A 19,593-nucleotide genomic window follows, 5' to 3' on the forward strand; every position below is an offset into this window, starting at 1 on the left:
CTGCGAATGCTTGGGGATCGCAGAAAAGCAATCCGTGCCAGCGGATGGGAGCATTCCTCCGATTACTCTCATCTGCATATTTTAGCTTCCAGAATTCGTCGGACCTGCCCGGATCGGGCCCAATCGGGCAGGTTGATGAATCTAACCCTAAGTCAGTATTCTATAAACTGTGTTTCAAATCCAAAGTGTGCAACTGCAAGGGTGTGTGGATCTTGGAGAGATATGAATGGGTTAGGTGCATGCCTAGTGCCTGTGTATACAGGTTATAGAATACCAGCAATTACATGTCTAAGCAAAAGTGCTCATGGCTAAAATTTCAGTATATCCATAATGAATATGCATGAGATACATTTGCATACAATGGAGACAATGCATGAAATTTTGTCTCGTATATATTAATTGTGGATATCCTGAAAGCCAGACTGATTGGGTGTGTCCAACGTTGCTTTTATCGATTGCATATGATAAGATCTCTATCTAAACTATTAGAACCTGCTTCTCTGAACATTTTCATTCACTCTCTTGTGATCTCATGTATCGATTATTGTAACGCCCTCTTTAAAGGCAAACAAAAAAAGAAATAAGAAGACTCCAACTAGTACAAAATACTGCAGTAAAAATTTTATTTAATGCAAAAAAATATGATAATGTCACCCCGTTTTTACATAAAGCTCACTGGTTGCCTATACAACATAGAATCACCTATAAAATTATTTTATTAACATTTAAAACCTGAAAAAATAATCAGCCTGAATTCATTAATAACCTACTTATCCCTTACAACCTTACAAGGACTGGGGAAAAAGCAAGTACTACAGAAAGGATGGACTACACCTCAACAAGGAAGGAGCAAGAGTATTGGAAGGCAACATGAAGAAGGCCATCGAGAAGGCTTTAAACTAACAAATAGGGGAAAGCCGACAGTCGACCACCAGTCGATGGCACGGACGACAGGATGCCCCGATGAAGAAACCATGGGCTACTACTCATACACAGGAGGGGACGACCTCACAGCAAATAAGGAAGACAAGGCAGGAAGGGACAACTCAGACACAGGAGGGGATGACCGTACAGCAAACAAGGGAGACAACACTGGAGCGGTTAAGGAAACCGTGAAAGAAACAGTAGAGACAGTAAAGAGTAGCAAGTCCAAAAAGGTAACACGAAGAGAACTCAAATGTATGTATACGAATGCTAGAAGTCTAGGAAACAAAATGGGGGAACTAGAGACAATAGCAAGACATGATAAGTTGGAAATCATTTGCATAACAGAAACATGGTGGAATGAAGAAAACAAATGGGACACAGTGCTACAGGGATACAAACTATATAGAAGAGATCGAGTAGGGCAGAAAGGTGGAGGTATTGCCCTATATGTTCAGGAAGGAGTAGAATCTGTTGAAGTGGCTACGACGGAAATGAAAGAGAAGCTAGAGTCCCTCTGGATCAAGATTCTTGGCCAAAACAGCGCAGACACAAAAATTGGCCTTTACTATCGTCCCCCAGGACAGGCGGAGGAAACTGACTCAGAAATGATAGAGGAAATCAAACAAGAATGCAAGACGGGCAATGTAATAATATTGGGAGACTTCAATTTCCCGAGGATAGACTGGAAACTAGGAACCGCCAACTGCGGCAAGGAGGCCAAGTTCCTGGAGGCGCTAGGGGATTGCTTCCTGGAACAAATGGTAAAAGAGCCGACAAGAGGCAACGCCACCCTGGACTTGGTACTAAATGGCCTCACGGGTCCGACAAAAGAAGTAGAAGTTACGGTACCGCTGGGGACGAGCGATCACAATGTGATCAGCTTTAAGCTTGACATCGGGAATAGAAAACATGCCAAAACCTTAACCAAAACCTTAAACTTTAAAAAGGGCAAATACGATCACATGAGAGCCATGGTGAAAAAACGACTCAAGAAAAAGGTGGACAAACTTGAAACGGTAGACCAGGCATGGTCCCTACTGAAAAATACTATCACAGAAGCACAAAATCTCCACATTCCGAGGATCTCCAAAGAGGGGAGAACAAAAGGTAAGGGAGAACCGGCATGGCTTACCAGACAGGTGAGGGAAGCCATAAAAGAAAAGAAGGACTCTTTCAAAAAATGGAAACACATGAAAACAACCGAAGCATGGAAAAAACATAAAGATGATCAGAAGAAATGTCACAAGGCGGTGAGAGATGCCAAAAAGGACTATGAGGAAAAAATAGCGCAAGAGGCCAAAAACTTCAAACCCTTCTTTAGATACGTGAAAGGGAAAAAACCCACAAAAGAGGCGGTGGGACCCCTGGACGACCAGGGAAGAAAAGGGTACATCAAAGAGGATAAACAAATTGCAGACAAACTAAATTCCTTCTTTGCGTCCGTCTTTACGGAGGAGGATACCGCAAAAATACCAGAAGCAGTGAAAGTGTTTAGTGGAGTAATAGAAGACAGCCTCACCACAGTTGAAGTGGAGTTGGACCAGATATACTACCAGATCGACAAACTTAAAAGTGACAAATCCCCTGGACCGGATGGAATTCACCCGAGAGTTTTAAAGGAATTGAAGGTTGAAATCGGAGAGCTATTGCAAAAACTTGCCAATCTGACAATCTGGACAGATACCAGAAGACTGGAAGATAGCGAACGTCACGCCAATTTTCAAAAAAGGATCGAGAGGGGAACCGGGCAACTACAGACCTGTGAGCCTTACATCTGTCCCTGGAAAGATGGTTGAAGCACTGATCAAGGATAGCATAGTCCGGCACCTAGATACACACGACTTGATGAAACCCAGTCAACATGGGTTCAGGAAAGGGAAATCATGTTTAACAAATTTACTTCAATTTTTTGAGACCGTGAACAAGCAAATTGATAGTGGAATGCCGGTGGACATAATATATTTGGACTTCCAGAAGGCGTTCGACAAAGTTCCACATGAAAGACTTCTCAGGAAACTACAAAGCCATGGAATAGAGGGAGATATACACAGGTGGATAGGCAAATGGCTGGAAAACAGAAAGCAGAGAGTGGGCATAAATGGGAAGTTCTCAGACTGGGAGAAAGTGACTAGTGGTGTGCCCCAGGGCTCGGTTCTTGGGCCGATCCTATTTAATATTTACATCAATGACCTGGAAGAAGGAGTATCCAGTGAGATCATTAAGTTTGCAGATGACACAAAGGTATGCCGGCAATCAGATCGCAGGAGGATAGCGAGGAACTCCAGAGCGACTTGTATCAGTTAGAGAAATGGGCAGAGCAATGGCAGATGAAGTTCAACGTGGAGAAATGCAAAGTAATGCATTTAGGTAGTAAGAATAAGGAACATGAGTATAGAATGTCAGGCGCAACTCTGGGTAAGAGCGAACAAGAAAAGGACCTGGGTGTACTGATAGATAGGACCCTGAAGCCGTCGGCACAATGCACGGCAGCGGCAAAGAAAGCAAACAGAATGTTAGGCATGATAAAAAAAGGAATCACGAGTAGATCGGAGAAAGTCATAATGCCGCTTTATAGAGCAATGGTCAGACCGCACTTGGAATACTGTGTCCAACATTGGTCTCCCTCCTAAAGAAGGATATAAAACTGCTGGAGAGGGTGCAGAGACGAGCAACGAAGCTGATAAGAGGTATGGAGAACTTGGAATATGAGGAACGACTCAAGAAACTGGGACTGTTCTCCCTTGAGAAGAGGAGACTGCGAGGGGACATGATCGAGACGTTCAAAATGCTGAAAGGCATCGATAAAATAGAGCAGGAAAATAAATTATTTACATTGTCCAACGCGACACGGACAAGAGGACATGGTTTGAAGCTAAGGGGGGACAAGTCCAGGACAAATGCCAGGAAGTTCTGCTTTACACAGCGAGTGGTAGACGCCTGGAATGCTCTCCCAAAGGAGGTTATTAAGGAATCCACTGTGCTAGGATTCAAAGGCAAATTAGATGCACATCTCCTTACTAGAGGCATAGAGGGATATGGGTGACTAAAACTACATCAGGTGTATACCTGACTGGGCCTCCGCGTGTGCGGATCGCCGGACTCGATGGACCATGGGTCTGATCCGGAGATGGCAGTTCTTATGTTCTTATGTTCTTATGACTCTGCGATCTACAGCTCAAAACCTTCTTGTTATCCCATCATTGAAGCATAGAAATACATTAAGGTCTGCAATTTTTTCTATTAGCGCCTCTTCTCTTTGGAACAATATTCCAAACTACTTACGCAAAAAACTTACACTAAGTCAAAATTAAAGACATTTCCCTTTCTCGACGCTTTTGATACCTAACTGTCCTTTTAAGGACAACCTAGCACTTAGAAGGAGTCTTAATACATGTTCCCCTTCCTATTGTTCTTCTCCTTTACATGTTTTCTTTTTCTTTACATATTGTAGTTCCAGCCCTCCTTTCCTTCTTGTCTCTATTTGTTAATTTTTTGTTAGTTTATTAGTCCTTAAAAACTAGTATTTGCCCTAGTGTTGTTGTGTGTTAGTAAATGGTTTTAATATTTTTGTACACCGCCTAGAAAGTTTGATTAGGCAGTATAAGAAATTTAAAATAAACTTGAAACTTGTGTCCCAGGGACTCGGTTGAAAAACCTGGACTAATCTAATCTAGACTAACAAAAATATTTGGTGGGGAAAGATGTATTTTATCACAGGTATTGTTTAGAATTGCCAGTGCATGGTGATTAATAAAAAGCAGACTGACTTTTAGTCAGTTATACTGTTGTTTTTAAATTCTCTACCGGTAATGTTTCTAGACAGAAATATTTGGGGTGGCAACAAGGAAGCAAGCCAAAGCAACATTTCCACACCTCATACTCCTCTTTCTCCCACTATTACATTAGTAATGTAAGAAGCTACTGCCTTCTATGACTTAAAAAAACCCCTAAAAACCTAGCCCCCATCTAGCCAGTTTCATCTACCTGGTAAAATCACCATTATAAATGATGGCGTCATTCAACAAATTCTATGTCGGAGTAGTGTCAGGATTCTCCACAGGATGACCAGAATCTCAGCATAAGTCCTGTAGCTCCTCTTCTGTATCACCAACTCCATATTACCCAATGGAGCTATCTCCCTTACAACTCGCCTTATTAAAAATATTCAAACTGTGATTATCACTTGGAGAATGGTACAAGCACCTTCCACTGCCAAACATTTTGCATAAAGCAGACAGATTTTTGCTGGTGAGGTGACTCTACAAGATGTAGAGACCACTAGGCTTAAGCATTTTTATTTTGGGTGTCAAGGGCCGCCCCAGAACCTGCTTTCAAATAGGGCCATACACTTTACAAAATAACACAAGATCCTTAAATTAAAAACAAAACAAAACACTCAAAATCTATATTGAAAACTTACCAAATCATAACAGCCTTAAACAACATATGAAAAGACAGTACTGTAAATAAACCACAGCCCTAGAACACCAATCTTATGTTATATGTGGAATCTTATATCCCGCCGAATCCTCATTAATTAGAGATCTAGGTGGGTTGCAAGCAGCATATTGCTACATAGAATTCTGTATAGAGTTAAACATGTTACAAAGAATTATACATGCTATAAAAAATTACTGTATATATGCTACATAAAGTTATCAAATTATGCATACAGTCTGAGGTAGTATATATGTAAGATAGCAGCTGACCATTAACATTGTCTTTATTTTGGGTGACCGTGGGGGTCTTTCTGCCATCATTTACTGTATTACTGTTTTAATAGACATTCTAACATTCTTAGTCTTGTTAACCATCCCTTTTTTAATAATTCCTAGCATCCTATTTGACGAAGATATACACCATCAGCTTCTACTTCTAGACCACCTACTTAGGGGTGATCTAAACAGCAAAAGCCTCAAAAGTCTCAACCACAGATGCAGCGAAAAACTCAGCAGTCTTTTTTGATTTTCTTGCAGAGACCTTAGTCACCATTCATCAACCCTCTACCTCATACCCTACCTATTGGCAGTTGCCTTATTCATTTTCATCAATATCGGTCCATAATAACCTCAGACCAGTGTGTTCTAAGCATAATAAGACATCTTATGCTTTTCATATCCATCAAAAACCTCCAAGCACTTCTCCAAAAGAGTCCGTTTTTAATTCCCATCAGACCATTAAAAATCTGTTCCAATGATGACATATAGATATTAAAGAGGAGAGCTGATAGCGCAGACTCTTGGGGTACCCCTTTGCACACCAGAACTACCTGATATACAATCCACCGTTCTTAACTTGCATCACACGCTCAGATGAAATACAACAACCAAATAAACCACAGCCATACACTTTCTCCCACAGCCCACATGATGTACCGTAGAGCAACAGCAAATCAGCATCTACAGCATCAAAAGTGGGCAACACATTCAGTCACCAAACAAAAACTCCACTTCTCATCCAGACCCCATCTACTTCCTTTGGATTCTTATAATTAACTAGTCTTTAAGCCTGTTACATTAACGGGTGCTAGAATAGATGTGTGTGTCTGTCTTTCTTTTTCTCTCTCTCTCCTTGGCCGCTTTCTGTCTGTCTGTCTTTCTTTCTGTCTATCTCTCTCCTTGGCCGATGTCTGTCTGTCTTTCTTTCTGTTTTTCTCTCTCCTTGGCCGCTGTCTGTCTGTCTTTCTTTCTGTCTCTCTCTTTCCTCGGCTGTCCACCACCACCCCTTGCCTGCTCCCCCTGTCCAGCAGCAGCCCTTCTCCCTTCATTTTACCTCCCCCTATCCAGCAGCACCTCTTCCCTACTCCCCCTGTCCATCAATACCTGTCCAGCAGCACCCCTTCACTGATCTCCCTGTCCAGCAGCAGCCCTTCTCCCTTCATTTTATCTCCCCCCCCTGTCCAGCAGCACCTCTTCCCTGCTCCCTAATAAATGCTCCCAAACCACCGTTCCTACCCTCCCTCCATCCCAGCTTCCTGGTCTTTTCTGGCCCACCGGCAAGAACCGTTGCCGCCGCCGCTGCTCTTCATTCGCGTCTGCTCTTTTTTACCTAGTTTCTATACAGATCCCTCAAACTATTGACGTTTCACACTGCCGATCTGTGTAGTTCATAAAATCATGCTGTTTACTTCTACATGCTTTCTGGCTTCAAGATCCCCAGTGCCCTTTAACTGGATTCTATGTTACACATACTGTACATAGATGTATATAGTATATGTAGCACTGTATATGTAGCATGATATGATTAATTTTTGCTGAATTTAGCATTATAAAATATTGCTTGAAATAAAGTATGTTTTCTGACTTAGCCTCTGAGAAATGCTAGCTAGCACTGCTGTAAACCTGAAACAAGGAAGTTAAGCACCTATTCAGTGGATAACAAAGGATGGCAGGGTGTTGCCTCAGTATCTCCTCAAAGCTAAATATCTCCTCTGCAAGATAAGTATCATAAAAGATAGTGCAGTACTGTAGTGTTAAACTGAATTCCATTCTCCAAGCTATGAACAGCAAACCGAGGCTAGAGTAGAACAAAAGACACAGGGTTTGGAGCTTAAAGTGTTAATTGCCTAGGCTTTCAGAGCTGGCTTGAGACAAAAGGAGGTACCATCTACCTGAAACTCCAGGTCAAAGACTCTCTTTAACCTTATCAATACCTGACTCTTTCCAGACAAAAGATCCAATGAAGGCACTGCCCTGCTAGTAATCAAATTTATTTATTTAAAAATTTATATACTGCATAATAACTTTGTGGTTGACAAAATTACATGCATATATATTAAACAAATGCTAAACATGTTTCAACAGAACACAGGAAGACATTAACAGACAGTATCATTTTCAAAATCTTTAAATTCATCCTGCCAGGATGGAGTTGCAAAATCCCAAAAAAGCATCAACAGCATTGCCAAAATATTGAGTTTTCAACATTTTCTTAAAATTCATCCTCCCATCACAGAATCGCAAAATATCAGGCAGCGCATTTCAAAGTTTAGCACCAGCCACAGATAGCATTGTTGCCCCAATCTTAACATGAGAGATTAACATTTTACCCTCCAAACTCAGTTTCATACTATTTTCTGATCTCAAACATTTTCTGGGTTGGTAGATTTTTTTAAAAAAACCCTTTAGTACCATTGGAGAAATGTGATATAGAATTTGATGTATGATTGAAAGAATCTTAAAATGTAGTCTCGTCCGCATAGGTAACCAATGCAATTTTTTCAATACTGGAGTTATATGAGTCATTCTTGAAACCCCAGTAAACAATCATGCAGCAGAGTTGATTAACATCTGCAGTGCCCTCATCTTCACTTTAGTAAGTCCCAAATAAAGATAATTGAATAATCCACCCTACTCAGGATTAATGATTGCACCATAGTATGGAAATCAAATGCTGGTAACATAGGTTTTAATCTGTATAACAATTGCAAATCGTATAACAAATCCAAATCGTTTTCAGTATTTATTTTTCCATAGTCAAAGAGCTATCCAAACATGCTCCCAATACCGTCATCTCTTTTTTGACTAAGTCTCTCGCCCATCACATCAACACTTTCTAACTCAGCTAGAACAGAAACAATTTTGAATTGAACTTCTGTGTTATAAGAACATAAGAAGTTGCCTCCACTGGGTCAGACCAGAGGTCCATCGCGCCCAGCGGTCTGCTCCCGTGGCGGCCCATCAGGCCTATGACCTGTGAAGTGGTCCCTGACTATTCCTATAACCTACCTCTACTTCTATCTGTACCCCTCAATCCCCTTATCCTTTAGGAACCTATCTAAACCTTCCTTGAACCCCTGTAGTGTGCTCTGGCCTATCACAACCTCCTGCCATGTGATTGGACATTGCTCCTGAGTTCCTGACCTGGTAATTGGACGGACTTCAAGCCCCTAGAGTCCATAAATAGGGGAGATTGTTGTTTGTGATATACTTTAATAATACTTCACTTAATACTCAAACCACCCTAACCAGAAAAGATTAGAATTTAAGTGGGTCTCTATAGTGATAGAGATAAGGTGACTAACCCAAGGGCACAAGAGTTCCGATGCTCAAAATCTAACATTGGTATCAGGGCCAGTGTTAGGGGTGGGCAAACAGGGCAGGTCCCCTGGGCTCCCATGTCAGGGGGGGGGGCCTCAAATCTGCCTGAAGTTGAAAGAAGGACAGCAAGCTTTGGAAAGAGGGACAGCAAGCAAGTTTGGAGCCCCCTAAACACTGTCTGCCCTGGGTCCCATCTTGTCTAGCACTGGCCCTGTCAGCATTAGAGCAGAATAACACTGGACTAGAACTGACTCTAAAATGCATAGAATGCTCAGAGGATTCTAGCACAGGAAACAGCATATGCCTAAAGATGGACATAAATTGTATTTAAATGTAGTCAAACAGATGTAAATGAGGTCATTTGCTACTCTCTCCAAGAGAACAGTGCACAAGCAAACCCTGCTCTTACTGCTGGAAAAATAGTGCCAACCCGGAGCTAGTATTCAGAGGTGTGAGGAGAGAATTTCTTATGATTTACTCTTTAAAATCTGCTCGTTTTCATTTGTAAAACCCGGATGTCTCAATCCGTCCCCTTTTTTCTGGAGCCATATGGTCACACTACACATACACCAAGCACATTCTTCCCCTTTGCTTTTACCATATCATTTGAATGGCATTAGCTTTCAGCATTGGAAGGCTATGTTTCTGCTGTGTTCCTGTGATTTGAGGTTGGCGCTGTTCGCTTCAGCACTGGAGCTTTGATCATCAGGGCCAAGGAGTGTATGAACCCTATTTTTTCTATTTCATAGCTCCTCCTCCTAACCCTCTTCCTCTTCTGATGTTCCTTTCTCACTTAAAACTCACAGCGGCTGATCTGTTAGTCTCCCTACTATTCATAGCACAGGGAATACAAAACAATTTTCGCTTATCTTGAGTAAGCAGATGATTTCTCTTCACCCCTAAATGAGAGGGTTTCCCCTCTTCCCCTTCTTAATATCCCATTTTTAAATCCCATAATCCATGTCCCTTTTTTTGTAGGGGGGGCCTTAAGATCTCTTTCACTTTCAACAAGTTCCTGTTGTCACTAGATCCTGTCCTCTCATTCTTTCAGCTGTAAGGAATATTTCTCCCATCCTCTCCTTTTCTGAAAGGAAGACTCGCCTCCCCCTCCTTTCTGTCCTGTTACAAATCTGAACTATCAGTACTCAAGAACTTCAGAGCCTCTCAGCCTCTCTCTTCAGGGTTGATTTACTTCACAATCTCCCTGAGGACATTTGGAGCACATTCCAGTCCTGTCTGTCAGCCCCTCCTCCACAAAGGTTCTTCTCTTACCCAGAAATCTGCAGCACTGTGAAACTTCATCCCTCTCTTCAGCACATCAATAGAGGAACCTCCGCTTTACATGCCGAGGGTTGTGCAATGACTCAGCTCTTTGCGATTTTGAAAAAAAATCCATTTCTATTGTAAAGACTCCTCAGAGCGGAGTAACGTTTAGAAAGTCAATAAAAACCTATCTATTTGACAAATTTCTCTGACCCCACCTCAACCTGATTACACATCCAGATAAACCTGTCTAAACTTAACAAGCCAATGTAAATTAGAAAGCTCGCTGTAATGTCGCTGTGTGTATACAGTCTCTTCCCTTGTAAACCGCTTAGAACTGTTTGTGGTATGGCGGTATATAAAAATAAAGTTATTATTATTATTAATAAAAGGTACTGTAATTGGTTATTGCAAATCATAGCAGTTATAAGACTTCTGTCAGGTCAGAAGAAAAATGTTTTGTTGTGGTTTGTTTTTTTTAATTGTTAGCTGTGTGTTCTGAGAATTTATTGCTTGACATTTCTGAGAATTTATTGCTTGACATGTCTGGTTTACAAGATGAGCACTGGCACATGCCTTCCAGATTCACTTAAGCTGCTACGTGTCTGGGTAACCTCAGGCAAGTTACTGTTGCCTTCTGCTCCGAGTTGAAAAAAAAAGGTAATCAGTTAATTTGCCTTAAGTCAGCAAAGTGCTTTTTATTTTTATTTAAAATAAATTTGCAGAAAATCAAGTGGTACACAGAAATGCCAGCTGGCTTCCTGGAAACTGTGGCTGCAAAGTGCCACATAGTACATAAGTACATAAGTAGTCGCCTCCGCCGGGGCAGACCAGAGGTCCATCCAGCCCAGCGGTCCGCTCACGCGGCGGCCCATCAGGCATATTGCCTGGTCAGCGGTCCCTAACTAATTTTATTGCCTACCTCTACAGTTATCTCTAAACCTTCCACTGCTCTTATCTGTACCCCTCAATCCCTTTGTCTTCCAGGAACCTATCCAGGTCATCCTTGAAACCCTGTACTGTGCTATTTCTTATCACGGCCTCCGGAAGGGTGTTCCATGTGTCCACCACCCTCTGTGTGAAAAAGTACTTCCTTGCGTTTGTTTTAAACTTGTCCCCTTCAATTTCATCGAGTGACCCCTTGTTCTTGTGGTTTCTTTCAAATTGAAAAATCTGTCTTTGTCAACCTTTTCGATGCCCCTCAGGATCTTGAAGGTCTCTATCATATCTCCTCTGAGTCTCCGCTTTTCCAGGGAGAACAGCCCCAGCTTCTTCAGTCTGTCAGTGTATGTAAGGTTTTCCATACCCTTAATCAGTTTAGTTGCTCTTCTCTGGACTCCCTCAAGCATTGCCATGTCCTTTTTGAGGTATGGTGACCAGTACTGTACACAGTATTCCAGATGCGGGCGCACCATAGCCCGGTACAGTGGCAGGATGCTTAGCAACCTGCGGTGTGGTACGCTATCGAATGCTTTGCTGAAGTCCAGGTAAATGATGTCCAGGGACTCCCCAACATCCAGCTTCCTCGTAATAGTTCCCATTACTGCTTCTGTGGATGCTTCCAGCTCTGCACATATATATATATATATATATATATATATATATATATATATATATATATATATATTTAAACCCACATTCCTCTGAAGGTCTTGCAAGAACCATCTTTACAGGTGTGTTATTCCTTCAAATCGATCAGTCAAACATGACTTTTATGTACATGAATCTTCATCATAATTGTAATACAGTAATTATTAGTTGATGTTAAGATTCAAGGGAATTACATAATTGTTTCGCCTTCTCAGTTCTGTGGATTTGGGACTCGGGAGGAAGGAGTTGAAAACAGCCAGGGTTTTCCTGTCAGAAGGAAGAGATGAAATCTGCTACTGGGAGGTTTCTGCTCTGCTTACAGGGCTAGAAAAGGAAGAAAGGGACATGGAGCTTCTTTTCAAGGCTCTTGGAATGCATGGGTGAGCTGCCTTAATGAAGAAAGAGCCCTTGTCTGCTCTGGATGTAGCACTGATACTCAGACAGAAGCTCCCTAGGGATCTTTGTGTAGCTTTTTAAAATATAGAATACAGAATATTGAAGGCATCAGATATCACATGGGGAACTGAGACTATTCTTTCTCAGGTGCCCTGTTTACCCTCCCTTCCCCCATGTATACTCTCACCTAACATACCCGTATATATTCAAATATGAACCGAGATTTTGGGGTCAAAAAATGGCCCAAAATTAGGAGTCATGGTTTATATTCAGGTCAGCCCCAACCCGCTCCCCTCCCAGATCTGTTGCAGCCCTCCCCCGGGCCTGCCATAAGCCCTGGTGGGCCAGCGGTGGGCCAGGACAGGAGCAATCTTCTTACGTTCCTGCCCCGTGCAGAGCCACTATCTGAAATGGCTGCTGCAAGTTCACATGACAACCTCGTGAGACCTCGGGAAGAACTTCCAAGAGCCATTTCAGATAGCGGCTCTGCAGGGGCAGGAGCATAGGAAGATTGCTCTTGCCCCAGTTCACTGCTGGACCACCAGGGCTTTAAAGGTAGATTTAAAAAAAAAAAAAAAAAAAAGTGTAAGACATGGGAGGGAGGTGGGATGTGTCAGAGTGGGCCAGCACAGGAGGCAGGAGAGATCTCTTCTGTCTCAGCCCACCACTGGACCACCAGGGTTTACAGCAGGCCCTGGGGAGACCTGCAAGGCATCAGGGGAGGGAGAGAAACATAGAAACATAGAAATAGACGGCAGATAAGGGCCACGGCCCATCTAGTCTGCCCACCCCAATGACCCTCCCTACCTATCTCTGTGAATAGATCCCACATGTCTATCCCATTTGGCCTTAAAATCAGGCACGGTGCTGGCCTCAATGACCTGAAGTGGAAGACTATTCCAGCGATCAACCACCCTTTCAGTGAAGAAGAATTTCCTAGTGTCATCATGCAGTTTCCCGCCCCTGATTTTCCACGGATGCCCCCTTGTTGCCGAGGGACCCTTGAAAAAGAAGATATCTTCTTCCACCTCGATGCGGCCCGTGAGATACTTGAATGTCTAGATCATGTCTCCCCTCTCTCTATGTTCCTCGAGTGAGTAGAGCTGTAACTTCCCTAGCTGCTCCTCGTATGGGAGATCCTTGAGTCCCGAGACCATCCGGGTGGCCATTCTCTGGACCGATTCTAGTCTCAGCACATCCTTACGGTAATGCGGCCTCCAGAATTGCACACAGTACTCCAGGTGTGGTCTCACCATGGATCTATACAATGGCATAATGACTTCAGATTTACGGCTGACGAAACTCCTGCGTATGCAACCTATGATTTGCCTTGCTTTGGAGGAAGCTTGCTCCACTTGATTTGCAGTCTTCATGTCTTCACTGACGATCACCCCTAAGTCTCGTTCTGCTTCAGTTTTTGTTAGGATCTCGCCATTAAGGGTGTAAGTCTTGCATGGATTTTGGCTGCCCAGGTGCATGACTTTGCATTTTTTGGCATTGAAACTGAGTTGCCAGTACCTAGACCAGCTTTCCAGTAGAAGTAGGTCGTGCATCATGTTGTCTGGCATTGAATTTTTGTCTGTTGTGCTTTTGGTCACTACATTGCTTAGTTTGGCGTCATCAGCGAATAATTTTATTTTACCTCGGAGCCCTTCTGTCAAGTCTCTTATATAGATGTTGAACAGGATCGGGCCCAGGACGGAGCCCTGCGGCACTCCACATATCACCTCCGACATTTCGGAGGGGGTGCCGTTCACCACTACCCTCTGAAGCCTACCTCCAAGCCAGTTCCCAATCTATTTGGTCAATGTGTCGCTCAGTCCTATAGAACTCATCTTGCTTAGCAACCTGCGGTGTGGTACGCTATCGAATGCTTTGCTGAAGTCCAGGTAAATGATGTCCAGGGACTCCCCAACATCCAGCTTCCTTGTCACCCAGTCAAAGAAGCTGATCAGGTTGGATTGGCAGGATCTCCCCTTAGTAAATCCATGTTGACGGGGATCCCGTAGATTCTCCTCGTTCATGATCGTATCCAATTGGCGTTTGATTAGAGTTTCCATTAGTTTGCTCACTATTGATGTGAGACTCACTGGTCTGTAGTTTGCTGTCTCCATCTTGGAGCCTTTCTTGTGGAGTGGAATGACATTAGCCGTCTTCCAGTCCATCGGGGCGTTACCTGTACTAAGGGAGAGATTGAAGAGCGCGGATAGCAGTTCCGCCAAGACATCACACAACTCCCTGAGCACCCTGGGGTGTAGGTTGTCAGGCCCCATTGCCTTGTTAACCTTGATTTTTGACAGCTCGCAGTAGACGCTGCTGGGTGTAAACTCGAAATTGCTAAATGGGTCAACTGATTCAATCCTTGTCTGTAGCTGAGGGCCGAGTCCCGGCGCTTTGCGGGTGAAGACTGAGCAGAAGTATTTATTTAACAGTTGGGCTTTTCCCGAGTCCGTTTCTACGTAGTCTCCGTCTGGTTTTCTGAGACATACTATCCCGCCTGAGTTCTTATTTCTGTCACTGGGTGCAGAGCCTAGCAGGGAAGGGAGGGGGCTGGGTGCACAGCCTGGCAAAGCAGGAAGGGAGGGGGCTGGGTGCACAGCCTGACAAGGGAGGGAGGGAGGGGGCTGGGCATAGAACCTGCCGGACAGGAGAAAGAGGCAGGGAGGGAGGGGAGTCTGGTTGCATAATCTGGCAGGGGAGTGAGGGGCAGGGTGCAGAGCCTGGCAGGGCAGAAGAGGGAGTGAGGGAGAGGGGGCTGGGTGCAGTGCCTGGCAGGGCAGGGCATTTTAATATAAACCCGCTGTTTATCTTCGAGTTAACCTTTTTTTCTCCTTTTTTTTGGGGGGGGGAAAGGTCACCTCGGTTTATATTCGGATCAGTTTATATTCAACTACATAATGGTAAACACACTGAACAACAATTTCGTGAAAATTAATTAGTTGAAGTTTTTGTGACTCCCTACCCCTTCCCAGCCCCCACCTGGGCACCTTTGAGGAACTGATACAGTCACAGTTCCTTGTTAAAGGCAGAGTGCATGGGCCTAAGCCCTGACCCTTGTATTATCAAATGAGCCAGCCTAATAGCTCAGTAACATTGCCATGGTTTGATTTTCAAGTAAGTTTATTACTTAATGAGAGTTTTATTATTAAAATTCTATTTTACAAATATTAGTATTTTTATTGTATTTCGCTGATTGTCCAGCTCTTTATAGTGTAAACTGCCTAGAACTTTTGGTTATGGCGGTATAAAAGAATAAAGTTGTTATTATTATTATTGCCTAGGCTGGCTGGGTCTGGGGCTGATGTGGTATTGATAAGTTCTAGGGGAGAGTGGGGAATTTTATCAGTTGTTCGAGAATGAAATCTACTGGCTTGATAGGCTAACCATAACAACAACAATTAGAAAAAAAAATAAAGGGCAATCTCATCAAATTTGCAGAAAATTACTCTGCTTGAATGGCATATGTTTTACGCATATATCGTTTCAAGGTCCTCGGGTAGGACCTTGAAACAATATATGCCACTTATGAAGAAATGCTAATAATACTAAATCAAATGAAAGTAATTTTAAGCTTAAAAGATGATGAAATTGAAAGTGGCTTCTTACGAGATTGTAATTGTCTTGTCTGAACTTGTAGTTTATTGTCTACGTTGAATTGTAAATTGCCGTAACGATTTAACAAAAGGCAGTATTTAAAGTCCATAAACATAACCATATAGATTCACTATGCTGCTACAGTGGCTTGCAGTGGATTAGAGAGAAAACAAAAGAGAAGCTCCAGATTCCTGAAAGAGCAGTGGCTTGGTACAGATAATAAAGATGTCTGCTCTTTCAGTTTTAAGAGTGGCTGAGTTAGGTGCTCTGGTATCAGGGCAGGGCGTATAAGGAGATATCATGGGTTGGTGTTGAGTGTGGGACAGTTGGAGGGTGAAGCCTTGGTTTGTGAGTTTTGAGGCAATTTGAGTCATTGCAGACAGTGTTATAGCTCATAATCAAAGCATTCTAAGCAGTGGCAGTGTGGCCTAGTGGTTAGGGCTGCAGCCTGAGCATCATAAGATTGCAGGTTCAAGCCCAGCGCTGCTCCTTGTGACCCTTGGCAAGTCATTTAATATTCCATTGACCCAGGTACATTAGTCAGATTGTGAGCCCACTGGGACAGAAAGAGAGAAATATTTGAGTATCTGAATGTAAACCATGTGAGGCTATAAGTGGTCGCTAAATAATAATAAAATGTTTTCGTGAAAGGTTCTTTAGTGTGTTTCAGGGGGGGGTCAGATGCTGAGGACATGCCATATAGACCCCAAGAGATAGAGCTGTCAGGATCAGGGAGACAGGAGGGATTTGGTAATTGCATACTTCAGGGAGCAGAAGTTCACAACTAAGCATTCCCAACGAAGTCAAATCAAAAGGGATAACAGAAGTAAAGTGAGGAAAGGTTTGTTCCTTGTGGCCTGGAAAAAAAAGCAGCTCTCTGCTCATTTCAGATCTTTTTTTTTTTTTTCTCTGCTCTTGAATGAAACTTTCCATCTCCCTCCAATCACAGCATCCCTCTTACCTCATCGATTGCATAACAAGAGGATTCTAGGTGTTAAGTCGCCAGGCACAAACCATATCCTTCCACTCCCTGTAATTAATTTTTTTCTTAACTGGGGAGGGACAATGAGGGAGCAAAGCCTAAAACAAGGATGAAGCCTGATAAGATTATAAACATGTCAGGCTTTCTGAGGTCACAGACCCTAGTGACATGTGACACCTCCAGATTGGTGAAGTCGAACTGACATTCTACAGTAAGGTGCCCTGAAATTCCTGGAACACGCTGTTGTCCATGGGGCAGACACAGAGGAAGTATGCCAAGAAAGTGGAAAATGTCTACAATAAATACAGCAGAGATGATGACAACCAAAACCGTGTGAGACAGATGCAGAGAGTAATGGTGAGAAGAGGGATGAAAAGAAGGTGGGTAAAAGGAATGGTGAGAGTAGGCCCTGGATGTTAGTTTAGGCATGACAATGTATGTGATTGCCCAAAAGGGTAGAGAACCTAAGAGGAGAGACAACAAAGATAAGGAACAATATCCTGCAGGCACTCCAGCACATATGGCTGAGAGATGTCCTTAACACAGCAGGTAGGGGTAAGGATAAGGTAAAATGATGGCCAAAGCTACTGTAGATCAGGGAAAGCAGTCAAACTTCTGTGGCTGTACCTGAGAAATATCCATAGTAGAGCTGTGCAGAATGGGATAATTCATCGTGGGACGTTTCATCACAGCCACGATGAACCGGCTATGATGAATCATTCTATTCTGAGAGGGGATGAGCACTGACAAGGAAGGCTGCAGTAGAGTGCCATTCCGAGAGGGGATGGGGCACAAGGAGGAGAGGGTTAAATTTTTTGGGGAGCATTGCATTTTTGGAGGTGGGGAAGCATTGCCCCCTCCCCCTCCCCCCGCCTCAAATGCTGAATCTTACAGCGCTGGAGGAGAGGGAGAGGGTTGAATGCTTGCAACTTGGGGCGTGTTTACCTGCAATTTGTGAGAGAGAAGAGCTGCGGGATTGGTGGTGGACAACCTTGGTGGGGGGAGACATGCTGGACCAGGGACAGCAGAAGAGAGCGGCACAGATGACAGGGACCATGCATCGTGGCTGATTCAGCGCTGAAAGGCCGCACTGATTCAGCCACCATGAATCGTCCTAGACCCGAGGTGTGCAGGCTGGGGCAACTGGACAGATTGGGTCGATTAACTAATCCTTAGTCTCCATTGCCAATTTATTCACTGCATTATGACAGGGGGGTGCTGACATCAGCATCCCTTACAACATTTACCTTTCATTTGTTACCTGTTACCTGTACAAGTTCACATCACATACAACAAAGATACATGATAGTGGACGCAGATAAGACCATATAAGTTAGGTCTGAATTTCAAAAGCTTTACACAAAGAATATGTTTCTTGCTTCGCCCTGGCCTTTCATACACTGCTGTATGGCAGAGACTGCTGTATTAGGTCCATGGTGCTTTGCAACAGGGGTTCTAGAACAATTCATCAGCGCCGTTTCATCACAGCCAGTTCAGCGTGATGAATCGCCCAGTTTCAGTGTTTGGGGAGGGCATCCGGAAGATACTAGGCTTTTCTAATTTTGCTGTGGAATTCTGTGAACAGTTCAGCCATCATTTGAAGTGTGTGGTGGAGTGGTTAGAGCTACAGCCTCAGTGCCCTGAGACTGTAGGTTCAAACTCCGTGCTGCTCCTTGTAACCCTGGGCAAGTCACTTAATCCTCCACTTCCCCGGGTACATTAGATAGATTGTGAGCCCACTAGGACAGATAGGGAAAATGCTTGAAGTACCTGTATGTAAACCACTTTGAGTGTGGTTATAAATCTACAAAGGGGTGATATACAAGTCCCAATGTCTTTCCCTTCTCCCCAGTGTGGCAATGCTTGAACCCTCAAACAGCGCAATAGTGTCTCCTTGTTTATTTAATGAATGGTCATACTAAGAAAACCACGTTTATGGCTGCTCCAAAGACCTGCTGTTTCAGAAACATGTTCCATCTGTTGTAGTTCTGTAACAAGCACATTCTTGTGAATGTCATACAGCTCGTTTAAGCGTTGCATTAGATTCCATCTACTTGGAAGTTGGACAGCAGGCAAACGTCGCTGGCAAAACTTTCTGAAACCACTATGTTCACTTGTTGCAAGCAGCATCATATCTTTTGCAGTCCATCAATATGACTTCATCATCAAATTGTTTCTGTGAAATTTGCTCCTTGTCTGGGCGGAGAGCTGCCGTGTGGAACTTGGGTACATTTTTTCACTGGTGGCTCCGGTTGCTTGGATTGATCACCTCCTTCAGCACTCCACTTCTTGCCACCATTTTTTTTGTTGTTGTTGCTGTTGTTGACTGCATGGCCATGAACTTTGTTTCCATGACGACTAGGATGTTCTTCCTGTTTTCGCACCACCTTGCTTGTCTCCAGTCACTGTTTTTAGTCCATTTCCTTCTTTGTGTACCTTACATCAACTGGACCCCTGAGGAAGGCGTGTTTGCCGAAACACGGACCGTGTAGAGTCCGGTTGGACTATTATATTATGTATTTTAATGGTTTTATTGTGAAGAGTGAATAATAAATCATCTTTCAGGACATCTATATCCACAATCTTTTGTTTTTATCGCTGGATTGATTTCACTGTGGATTATTGAGTCTTCTTTTTGTTTTGTTTTTGTGTTCCTATTTTAATGAAATAGTTTACACATTAGTTAATATGTGTTAGTTAGACTAAACATCCTTAGCTTCACTAAAGAGAATATAATGCATAAATGAAGGATTGCAAATAAGGGAGAGATTAAGGTCCGGATTCTGTAAACAGTGCTGGTTT

This window comes from Geotrypetes seraphini, chromosome 12, assembly GCF_902459505.1.
Source record: "Geotrypetes seraphini chromosome 12, aGeoSer1.1, whole genome shotgun sequence".
NCBI classification, from domain to species: domain Eukaryota; kingdom Metazoa; phylum Chordata; class Amphibia; order Gymnophiona; family Dermophiidae; genus Geotrypetes; species Geotrypetes seraphini.